Source organism: Pyxicephalus adspersus, chromosome 3 (assembly GCF_032062135.1).
Source record: "Pyxicephalus adspersus chromosome 3, UCB_Pads_2.0, whole genome shotgun sequence".
In the NCBI taxonomy this organism is placed as follows: Eukaryota; Metazoa; Chordata; class Amphibia; order Anura; family Pyxicephalidae; genus Pyxicephalus; species Pyxicephalus adspersus.
In genome coordinates this window covers 11,060,533-11,073,289 of record NC_092860.1, presented here as the reverse complement: position 1 = coordinate 11,073,289, position 12,757 = coordinate 11,060,533, and the positions used below count along the sequence as shown (strand labels likewise).

Genomic DNA, 12,757 nt, shown 5'->3' with positions numbered 1-12,757 from the left:
GTTGGCCGAAGAAGGAAGAAGAAGAAAAAAGGAGGATAGCCTTACAATGGAACGTAAATAAGTGAGTTGCAGGCTTTAGTTCCACTTTTAAGGGAACCTATCACCAAAATTTTTACTTTATAAAAAGAGTAGATCACCTTTTATATAAAGCAAAAATATATATTTTTTTATTCCTAAATACATTAAAGGAAAAAAAAAAGAGGCCCTCCCCTTTCATTTTTACCGCCAGTAAGACCTAATGACAGCACACAGCTATGTCACATATCCCAGGAGGCTATAGGCTGCTCTATCTCTGGTCTAGGCTTACTTGGGCTGCTTCGTGATCAGGCATGTGCATAGGGGCTCACGTGCAGTGAGATCAGGACTCATTTACTGGAGGATACGTCACCCAATCTCGTGCCTGTGCAGTGCGCGATCGGGTAACGTAGGCAGAGGAAAGAAGAAGACAGAAGATGTCGGGATGAAGGAAGAAATCAGGACAGCAAGGGACCAAATGGAAGCCAAGTGTGGAGGGATCAAGGGCTCTGCAGAAGTAAAAATGGTAAGTATTTTTTTTTTATTTATAGTAGGTGTCTTTGAATAAAAAGTATATAAGAACCTGCTGCAGAACACAAAATTATTGCACAAATGTTCATAAGGATAAAATGACAGTAGCAGCAGTTCAGTGTCTGTGTTTGCTTGCTCATGGTGACAATGCAGGAATTCATTAAGGACAAAACATCACCATCCAGAAAGTTTAAAAATACCTTAACACAATAAGGAATATGATATAAATTGCATCTTATCAGTCCTCGATGATATTAAAACTATTTAATTAGCTTTTTGTTGTGCTAACTGGTTGGTGCCACTGTGTACTGGGTTTTTTTTTTGTATTATTCAATAGGACAACATGTATTTACAACAGCCTATCTTGACCTTTTTAACATGAGGAAACCTTTGAAAAACATCTTTCAGGTTTCGGGAACCACTGCTATAAATACTATATCCGCAGCTCACAGTATATTAGCTTGATTAGCTTGGTGGTCAGTAGGAAGAATGCTTCTTACATTGCTGTCACCCTTACAGGTAGCCAAAAGGTCATCTGTGTCAGTAAAATTTACCAATGAGACACAAAATGCTCATTGCTCAAGGAATCCCCAGCAACCTCTGGAGGAACCCTGGTTGAGAAACACTGCTCTAAATCTAGCATATTAGTCTGGGAGAACAGACCCTTTAAATGGTTTGTACAATTTATCTACATTTTTTACGCTCTTTACGTGTTCTGCACTTGCTTTACCCAGTAAGAAATCTGGTGTTGAAATATATTTATTTTCATTCACCTGTTGTAATTGTATGGAAAAGACACACATTGAACCAGACATTGAATCCTGTAGATCGATCACTGAATTTAAATGATTTTTATACGCTCTCTGCCAGCGTCCTGAGTGGTTAGTGGTTATTTGAACAAGAACACCACTGACAGGCAATCACTACAAGATCATGTTCTTGTTATCTCTGGGAACAAGACTCAGACACTGTGTGCAAACGAAAGAACTGGGGACATTCACTCTTAGCCAATCAAAAACAGGCTGGGGTTATCAGGGTCAGGCTCACCCGTGCTTTCATTATTTTAACAAGAGTTCAAATGCAAACTCACAGGTTAACTACACATGTAAGGGCAAAGCCTGTGATGAAACAACTAACGTCCGATCGCTGTGCCAGGGTGGGAATGCGATAAGAGGGGAAAAAAAAGATAAAGTAACAAAGTACTTTTAACCAATAAACAATGTGCTAGTTACATCAAATAAAGGGTTGTAAAAGTAATTATAGCAGGAAAAGGGTATTTACTTTTTATTAAAATGATCTATAAAGATACCTACAAGCTTGTAGGTGCAGGTGTTTATTTGAATTCTGTTAAGGATCAGGAAATACTATTTGGCACAGATTACAAGGGTTTTGCCTCCCTCCTAAATCTGCTTAATAAAAAGTAGTGAGAGGCAGGTATTTTTTTTTAAGACAATAGAAATGATGTAGTCTCTTCTTTCTAAAATGATTCTACCAGCCTGATGGCATTTTTTTTCAGACAGTATACACTGATTGGAGCATGCACAGCTCCATATGCAGTTGTGTGGGAATTACGTTATTCTGAAGTGGTAAAGGAAGATGGCCAAAGACACCAAAATCTGGAAGAAGACTGAAAAAAGATATCACAGGTTCAGAATGATGTTACAGTGTTTTAATGCGGCCATTTGGTAGGTAAAATTTGCCAAAATGTTGGGCATATTTATGCTGCATGCATTATGGCTAAATCCTGGGCACCAGCAGCAGACTGGTTAGTCTCAGGGTAGGCAATGGATTTAAATAGGTTACAAATCTGCAATGAATAAAAATAGAAAAACATAGCTGTGTGGCACAGCTATGGAACTGTAAGGACAGAAATACAAATCAACTAAAACAGCTCCTGTATATGTATTTTATCAGTATATTTGCATGGGTTTGACTTTATTTTTCAAGTGAGTCTGCTTCAAAAACTTAGTACAAGCTTAAGAATGTTTGCAAACACAAAAATTGCAGCAATTTGTTGAAAGGTGTCCCACTGTGCACTTTTACAGTCCCCAAATCACATGACTTTTACTCCAAAATAATTTCTTTCCCATAAATGATTGTCCTACATTGATAAAGTTGCATGTTAGTTCAGTTGCCCTTCAATACAAATAATACATGCATGGCTCTCTAAAACACAATTCTGATAAATTTTTAGAGAAGGTTACATTGCATTTCTGGAAATAAACACTGTTGCTGGAAAATAAAGCAACATGGCCAAAGAGCACAGAAGGAAGCTAACCTGGATTAACGAACATATTTACAAATGGGCTGTTTGTCAGAAAATGTGTATAAAATATGATGACCAATTTCCTAAATATAGCCATATAAAATCTCAGGCAAGGCATATGGTGACAAACCTACAGAATGACTGAAGGCTTCTGGTGGAAACCACTGGTCTGGAGCAACTATTGCAAATAGGCAACAGTTGCAGGAATTTATTAGTCTATATTACATTCTATTTGCAAGCCAAATTTAGCTATTAAAAAGATGACCAGCATGGGGTGGAAGAGAAGGAGGTCTTACGTGGTCATGCAGGTGGATAGTGATGGCCTAGGCTCGCTTTTTGGGTCCTGCTTTTGTGTTTTTCGCTTGAACAGTTCTAAAGGCTAATGGGTTGAGAAACACGGAGTGAGATGAAATAGAGCAGCCCTGGTTTACTAATGGAAGCCATCATTCAGAAGAAAGTGGGAAGGGGACATTAGATGGACTCATGCTGAGGAGACGGGCACAAAGTCCTCCGAGGATGAGGGTGAAAAAAGGAGAACATTGTTTTTTAGCACAGTTAGGTGTTTTCTAGAAAGAGACCAGGGACACAACTCAATAATTTCAACTAATTGCAAGCTTCAAGGGTCAGAGCCCCTGAGGGTATAACTGATGCTGAGCCCTCACAACAATGAGCCCTATGCTTTACTGGCTCAATTCCTTAAGACAATGGTTGGATCTGTGAAGGGTGTAGGAGGGAATCCCATTGTCCATTGGAAGATTCTTTCACACTACAGGTCACCTCAGTGATAAACCAGGAATAAAAGAGACAAATCTCTTATTATCTAATAAAGTCCTGAAAGATCTTTTGAGTGCAGAGGCCATCAAACGCCTTAGGTAACAAAAAGCACTTCACAAGGCACAGATGTTCAGAGTTAGTTACAGTTTTTTAAAGTGTAAGTCCTAACAAGTAACTTTTCTTACTTGGTTAATAAACTTACTTTATAATTTTTATTATACTCATATATATATATATATATATATATATATATATATATATATAATTTTTTTAAAAAGTTTCAGTATATTACACAATGATGTACAATAAGGGGCACAAATTGTTCTAGATTTATAAATTAGTATACAAGAGGTGAAGGGAGCCTTCTTAAGAGCCTTACTGAATGTGATGACCTAACTGGATGAGGGTGACCATTCCAGAGAGTCACAGCAGTAGAGCCATGGATGATAAAAGGTTCTAAGCAGAGGGGGCATATACAACTGAAAGCATTTTATATGTTTTTGATGAAAATAAAAAATAAAAAAACACTCTGATCTTACCAGAAACCTAGTGAGTTGATAAATTTCCATGCTTCCTCTTTTGCAGTTACATTGTCCCCAGTTATCTCCAAGGACTAAATCGTTTCTCTGTAGACAGTGGACGAGTGATTTAGCCCTAGGTAGGAAGTGTGTTACTGGAAGGATTTTGATGGGTAAAAAAAGGAAATACAATGTATCCTCATATTTTATTTAAAAATTGCCACAAGCATTGAAAAATACCAGCTGCATTGAATTTCCAATTTGTGAGTTGGAAATTTCCAAGTTGTGAGCCCTACCTGCTGGACTACATAACTTCACCTACCCACCAATCTCTGTTTCTCTCCCCACAAATACTTGTTTCACAGTAAAATAATGCCAACTTGAGAAGAGTCTGTCATTATGAGAAGTGGTCCTGGAAAATAGATTCTGGTGGCTTCCTAAAAGTAGGAATTGATCTTCTCACTTCCTGTTCCAATTATCTAATATAAATGGGGCAGACATATTTTTATATTTTTTTCACATATACAGGGTATTTCTCCTCACAAAATTGATTAAGATCTACAAATTTTTTTTCAGTCATTTCTTAAAGCAATGTACTTCTGCTGTGATAAGTGCATGAAAACCTAAAAACTATAGGGATTTTTGGGCCTCCTTTTCCAAAGGAATGGCTGTCAATATCCCTCCTTCTTGTGGATATCACAGCCCTTGCTGTGTCTCTGGGAATTTGCGCTCATTTGTGAGGTCAGGTACTGATGTTGGATGAGAGGATCTGGCTCGCAATCTGTGTTTCAATTCATTGCAAAGGTGTTCAGTAGGGTTGAGGTCAGGGCTCTGTGCAGGACACTCAGTTTCCTCCTCATCAAGAATGAGTTACATTGAAAAAATATTTTGTGCTCACCTAAAACATATGTTTTCCCTACCACACAAGACCAACACATGCACATGCAAGCCTGACATGCTGTCAGAAAGTCCCGGGCATCAATAAATCAACCAAAACTTTGTTGTTTGACAAATTTACCAAAAGGAATTTCTAAAAGAATCTTCCCACGGGAAATGGAGTGACATAATTTGATCATTTCAGGATAAAAAAAATGAGAGTAAAGGAGTCATTTCCGTGTACCCTGCTCTTCACTTGTTTTATTTTGCTCTGTCACAGAGCAAAAGGGCTCCGATTTCACCCTTCCTGTCACTGTGTGCTTCTGTTAAAAGCAAATCTCACTAATGTGTTTGTTCTGTTTGTATTTCATGCTTCGCACATGTCCCGCTGGAACAAGGGGCGCTTTGATGACCCCGCGTTTAAAGGAAACATTATGTACATCTAGGAGGACGCACTACAAAGAGGAGGCACTGACCCCAAAACTTTCCAACACTGCCACAATATTGGATTCCACTGTATTATCGCTTAATGGGACATTCATTAACCATCACTTCACTGTGAGAAAGACGAAGAATCTCAAAGGGAATTTCTGGTCTGGTTTTGAAAGGTTTTAAAACCCAACTCCAGCCCAAAGATTTTTTTTGTAGAATGGTTGGATCTCCTAAACCAGGACCAGAAGAAAATCTATGCAAACAGCTGAGCAATGAAATGAAAGTGCAAAGGATCAGGTAAATTTAGTGCCTACCTCAGTATATTGTGCCCGCTCCTGGGGCAGGAAACAATGGTTGCTCCAGATACCTATAGGAAAAAAAAATATTTCCTACGGAAGCTGAAGAAAAGATAGTACAGTGTTGCTTAAAGTGGTGTGGATGAAAATTTTAATTTCAAGATAAGGTTTAAACTTAAAGTCAAACCAAAGTTCTGCTTTAAAAAATTATTAGGCAGGTTGTTTTTGCAGAAAGGGACATGCAATGTCCTTGCCATTGATGTACCTGCCAGATTGCACTGAGGACTTGTTATAAAAAAAAAAAAAAAAAAAAAAAAAAAAAGCTTAAAAGCACATGTGCAGCTTAGCTTTGGTTGCCAGAATACCCAGCAATCCCTGCACATGCCAGGACTAAATGAACCCCCATACACCTGTGCAAGAGTTATATCATCCTGGTCTAGCCAATGAAGAGGGCCATAGATCGGGATGTGGAAGAAAACAAAAAAGAAGATGGCAGCGGCCTGCAATGGAATGGAGACAGGTACTACATATAGCTTCCCCTAGCGACAGCTTAAAAGAGAATGAATAAAGGTGGCAGTGAGCAGTGAGCAGTACCGCTCATTGGCGCCAGCTGCCAAATATGCAGATGCTGGTTCTTTAAGAACCAATGCTGCACTGCAAGTGACTAAGCAGAGCAAGGTGCCAACAGCGGGGAGCCTTTCTCTTTTTACAAAATACTTCCAGAACTTTAAAAATATGCAACATGGTTCTTACTGACTGAAATCATCGTTTAAATATGCAAAGTGGTTGAAATGTTTTTTTCAGTGTGACAAGCAGATAGAAAAAAAATCAGATCTAAATTTTATCCAGAAATACATGATAAAAATGTTCCCTTAGCTGGCAGGAAACAAGCACTGCATGTATGAAATTATGCATGATCAAATGAAAACTAACATCCATTGTGGTAGACGTATGATTTATGTAATCTGAGCAACAAAAACAAATATTGATATGAGGATAACCCAGTCTGTGACATCGGGCCACAGCCAAGGACCAGATTTAAAGGGGCAGCACCTTGTAATTAAGGGTGCGTTGTCAGAAATTGAAGCATTGTATTTAGTTCCTTTAACTTGTTTGAATGGGGTGAGCAGATGTGAAAAGTAAACGGTTGTGTCCTTAGTAGACCTTGTTTATATTGCAGCTGCACAGCGTGGGCGACCTTCGAGAGATCACGAGATAAGCCAGCCCAATTTTGGCTCCGGACCAATGATGGCACTCCCTGAGAGAATACACGACCTCGGGGTAGACTGAGGCGTACCTCTTGAATACCACAGTGCAGGTCCAGCCAAAATATGATGAACTGGCTTAACATCAGAAATACTTGTTACAAGTTTCTTTAAAAACTAAAAGGAATTTGTTTTTACAAACTTGACACAATGTACCGTAATTGATACAAAAAAATATCTCTACAAATTGACTGGTGAGCAAATGTAACGTGATCAAAATGGCTGAACAATGGTCAGTCAGCCTCTTAAAATAGAAAAAAAAAACCTGGGTCGAATTGTGCACTACTGGTCATCTTAAATTTACAATGTTCATAGACAACAGTGGATTAAAAAAGAACTTTTTTTTTATTCATTTGCCCCATTCCTCTCCCCTTTATATTATCAAATATCATTATTGCCACCCACTTCTTGGTTTATTGTTGGCTAGTACACCACTTTCAGTGAGCCCAGATAACATCATGAACATACTCTCTGGAGGTGATCATCATACTAGCCTATGCTCACATTGACCTGCACAATATTCACAAGTCATTATGCAAGCACCAATAGCAATTAGCAACCAGCACTGTCACTGAGCAAGAAAAGGAACCAGGGATGTCTTCAGACCAAAAAGGAAGTAATTTTAAGGAAGCCCATGGACATAATGGGTGGTAGAATGTAAAAGCACAATATGGCTGCGCAAAAGTCCTCTCGTCCGCTTAGTTGTGGCTAAATTTACCCCATTGTTTTCAGACAGAAGGTAAAAGGGGGTAAGCAGCACAGTCTAACCATTCTACTTATTTAAATCTGGAACAATAGTGATTGGAATGGATGTCATGTGCCCATAACTATCAGCTAATTTCTATGTTCGGCAGCCAGTTTTCTAGTTAAAAAGAAAAAAAAAATCACAAGGGACCCTAAAGTCAAAGTCATGGTTTACAGTACACAGGTTTGCAGAGGTTTATATATACATGTACTCTGCAAATTGTTGTGGAGACCTGTGAATGAAACTAAGAGTGGAATCCTGGAAACTGCACACCTCCACTTTATGTCTTCCACACATTTTTTGGACCTATCCTTTTCTTAGCTTGACATACTACTTAGCATTCAGAAGGTACTTCAATGACATACCTAAGTTTACAGTGAACACAAAATGGAAGTAATGATGTTTACTAAAAAATACTTGTGACATATACATTTGCCCTAGAGAAGAATAATGATCTCTTAAAATGCAGAGCTTCACTTTAAGCTTCCATCAGCAAAGCATTTTCACCCTGAAAACTGCTATTCGCTGGTATTTTCTTATTCTTGAATCATTTTCTATAAACCTAAGAAATGGTTGAGGGTGTAAAGCTCAGAAGTTTCTGAAATGTTCAGGCCAGCCCGCTGTCACCAACACCCAGGCCATGTTCAAAGTGACTTAAATCACCTTTCTTTCCCATTATGATGCTCAGTTTGAATTCACATTATCTACATGCATTAGTTTCTGTAATGTGATTGGATGATTAGATATCTGCTTTGACAAGAAGTTGAACAGGTGAACCTAATAAAGTGGCCAGTAAGTGTGTGTGTGTATATATGGGCTGAAATCTTACTTTAAAGTAGAGCTATGGGCAAAACAAAAATGACATATATGATAGTCTGCCAATACAATTTTTGCTTTTTGAAATATTCTTGTAACCTGTTAATCTTACAAGTAGATCTGTATTTGTTTAATAAAAGGGAGAATGTATTATGCAATGAAATCGCAGAATATGACCCATGAACAGTGTAGTCCTATAGTAATATGTCCTTTTAGATACATTTTAGGTAAGAGAAAAATACAATAAAGCACAACTTAAGCTAACACATTTTAAATAGTTAATAGTTTTTTTTTTTTGGAAGAAGGTATAAAGAAAAGCTGACCCCTGTTTGTATAAAGTTTGTCACAATGGTTAGTTTTTCTGAATAGCTTGCATCTAAAACCTTAAATCCATGTATAGGTAATTAATCACAGTGAAAGCTCTAATGATCTAAATTGCATATAATTTATAATGGCCGAAGTTTATTATGTAAGGTTATTTATGTGCCTATTGAAAGAAGCAAAAAAGGGTCATGTACCTCACCCAGTCAGCGTAATAATAATATATAAACTTACTGCTCTCAAGAAAAACATATAAACAATCACTTGCATTGCATTGTGGTAGATGCCACTCTCTGGATATTCTCAGCTACCTTGAGTGTGCTTAGCTTGTTGTTCTCACTGCCAACCCTGACTGCCTGGATTTACCTGCATCACCAGTTACCATTGCCTCTATGACAACTGCCAGGACCTGACTATCCATTCTTGCCCCAATCTCAGCTTAAAGCTGAGTATTCTATTCGCTGTCAAGCTGTTCTTGTATTAAAGCCTCCGTGTTCCTGCCAACTGCTGGGGGTGATATGGTGCAGCAAACTAGTCCCAGGACCTCTAGAGCTGCCATATAGATTCAACGACTATGGAGATCCTGTATTACCTGCCAGTGGTGGACTCTGAGCAGGGTCCTATCCTCCTCGTGTGTCACTGTCAATAACGGTCTGTCATTTGCAACCTCTATTTAATGTACAGAGCTGTGCAATATGTTGGCGCTACATAAATACTGTTTAATAAAAGCAATAATAATATTATCCTGTAACATGCTGACTGGGAGAAGGACAAATCTAGTTGTAACTACTTACTGTTGAAGAAAAGAAAATCACATCCATGGGCTGATTAAAAATGGTGTAAAACTTGGACTGGATGAAAAAAAATATATATTCTTTGTCAGATTAAACTACTCAGTTTTATGTATTTATCTGTGTATATAGCTGTTAACCTGGAGTTTAGTTTTAGAGTAAAACCAAGCCCTAATCCTAGACCAGCCTTGGGAAGTAAGGACTTATAACATGACCCAAAAACCCTTTTTGTAAAAAAAAATTCACTGCAGGTAATTTCTTGGTATCAAAGCAGCTGTATGAATACACAGCACAGAGATTTTATTTAAGAACTAGATGCTTTTTTATCAGGAAAGGTGGAAAAGATTCTTAAACATGACAAAGAAAAAGGTTTAAAGCCAGATGCAGGAAGTTTAGATACCGTAATTTTCTGAACTGGCTGCCTAATAACATTAAATGTTAGTTTACAAATCTGTTTAATTTAGCATTTAAATATTTATTTTACAAATATATTTACATCTTCTCTAATACGACCCAGTGTGCCTGAACTGTAAATAATTATACATATAATTTTTTGCAATTCTGTCTAAATGCCAAGTTTGTAAAAAATCTGGTCTTTTAGAAGGCAAAGTGCTGGGTACCCAGATTGGTATATATGGGGTTGGGGCAGGATGTCAATTATTCCACAATTTATTTTAACTTTATGTAATCTCTTGTGCAGCAGAAAAGGTAAGTGTTCTATTCTGAGAATAGTTATTGGCCTCACATTGCTGTCAGTCAAATATTTTAAAGTAGAGTTATACTGTAAAAATAAATAACTGCAAGCTCAGCAGGGGTTCCCACCAGCTAACCGAGACAGAAGTTCTTTTAAGATTCCTATTTGGTGCAGTTTTCTTTATACTTTATTTTTCCTTACTACAAAAGACCCGGAGATGGGGGGACTGTCAATCCAAAAATGCATTAGTTTATCAGTTTTTACTACCTACCTGATAATATATTCAGTTTACATTGTATTTTTGTAAAACCTCACTGTGTGATCTTTTGATCCTATTATCATTATTTTCAGTATAATCATCCATGGGACTTGTGAGGAACCTCAGGCATCAAGCCACCCAAAGCGCAAAATGCAATGACTTTGTTAGACACCACTTATGTAAAACCCAAGGTACTAGTCGCTCAACTTACTTTGAGGTGATGGTCAATTTTACAGCACTCTCCGACATAGAAGCAATGTGAACACTGCACGAATCTAGAATAAATGCACAAATTACAATACAAATTAAGAAGTCAGATGCTTTATTTAATTGGGAAATATTTTTTACTGTGGAATTTTTCTTCAATCTTAACACTGCCTGAACCATAAAAATTATCCCCAACAGCAAATGTTGACCTCTGTTAATCTGCTAAACTACATTCTTGTTTATACAGATGAATACAGGGACATATATATATATATATATATATATATATATATATATAAATTAGTAATGACACTTATAGCTTCACTCCTTTGCCTTTTGAGTTCCAAGAACGTCTTAATAACAATACTTCAATTGTCCATGGTTTCATCAAGAGAATTTTTTAATCTTGAACTTGATCCTGATTTGGAGTGTGGTTTGGCATCCCTAAAACTTCATTTTTTTTCCTACAGACAGAAGAGAGGGATGGGAGACAGAGGAAGACACTTGAGAAGCACTGCCTGTGGTGCTCAAGTATCCTTATGTCATTTCCCAGGCTGTCTATGGTTTGGCGGAGGGAAATATTTGTCCATATGGAACGTCTCTTGATCCAACAAGGCAACAAACTCGACTCCAAAGACAAATTGAAAGAGGTTTTCTTAAGCTGAAAAGAAAACACTTAGAAATCATTAGCCTGAGCCCCATTATCGAGAGGATATTCTTAGCGTTGGGTTATGCTCTACCCTTCGCCCATGGCCCCATCAGATGTGGAGAAGTTGTACATAATATCTGCCTTCCACATTCCTAGCGGCATCTTGATGCCCGGTCGGCATCTTGCCCAGTGCGGAAAAGATAGGAGGATTACATACCCTATGCGATGATGACATGAGACCTATTACATCAGGCGCTGAAATTTTTCCATTAGGAGCTGTAAATGGATATGCGGAGTTGCACAATGTGAGGTATTTATATGACCGGATTGAGCCCTCTCCAATTTTTCATGATGTCGCAATCAGGCGGCTCGGGTTCTGCGGTCATGCCTCGCTAGGCTGAGCAGCTTCAAGTGCCTCACTTTGCAAGTTAGAGGGGAGAGAAGCAGTGCTGGATGGGCGTTTTGGCCAAAACTACAGCCAAGAAAAATCAAACGCATTACATAGTCAGAAGACTATATATCAAAAGTCATGCAATAGTAATAATGTTGACTGCCATCATGGTGCAACTAATAAACAGATGACAGACAGCAAACTTCATCATGGGTAGAAAGCCAACATTATCATTAACCTGCATGGAGATAATATAATTCCAACTTGTTCTGGACCTCTCCTACAATTCTAGCTGTGGCCTCATGGACAGTAGGAGATGATCACAATGTTGTAACTAGTTTATAGCAAAAATGTATAGGCACCTTACCAAATCACTTGTATTTGGACACCCCTCAAAATATTGAGTTCATGTTCATAATAAAGGGCTGTAATGCTACAGTATATACAAAGACATTTTGAATATATAAAAGATATTTGTGCCCTTACAGCGTAGTAACCGTGTAAGGAAGGCCATTAATGCACATTGACGAGTCCTGCACAGAGCCCTGAACTCAACCCTACTCAACATCTATGGGATAATTTGGAATGCAATCTGCTATGCAATTCTTCTTGTTCAACATCAGTACCCGACCTCACAAATACTCTTTTGCCTGAATTGTCACATATTTGAAAATCTCATGGAAAGCTAAAAATGTAAAAGAAAGTCATAAAAGTTTGAACTTTTGGAACTTGAGACATTTTTGCTACATTTCTTTTTCTTAAACCCACAGTGACTGAAACAAACCCTGCTTCAGCACCACAAATTTTATTGTATTCCTTAGCAAGTTTGTTTCCAAATTTTCACACTTGATTTATGAAATTGTTTTCTATTTTCATGGGCTGCTGTTTTTGTCTGGGCGGCCCTTTGCCTA

The 12,757-nt window shown here is 37.9% G+C and overlaps 1 long non-coding RNA gene across 1 annotated transcript in view; it reads right to left on the bottom strand.

Moving 5' to 3' along the window:
* Positions 1-12,757, bottom strand: part of LOC140325635 (uncharacterized) — a 48,263-nt gene that overhangs the window by 29,253 nt on the left and 6,253 nt on the right. Inside the window, exon 2 of the long non-coding RNA XR_011919708.1 lies at positions 10,811-10,874. This is a non-coding gene — a long non-coding RNA (uncharacterized lncRNA). The remainder of the gene's footprint in view (positions 1-10,810; positions 10,875-12,757) is intronic.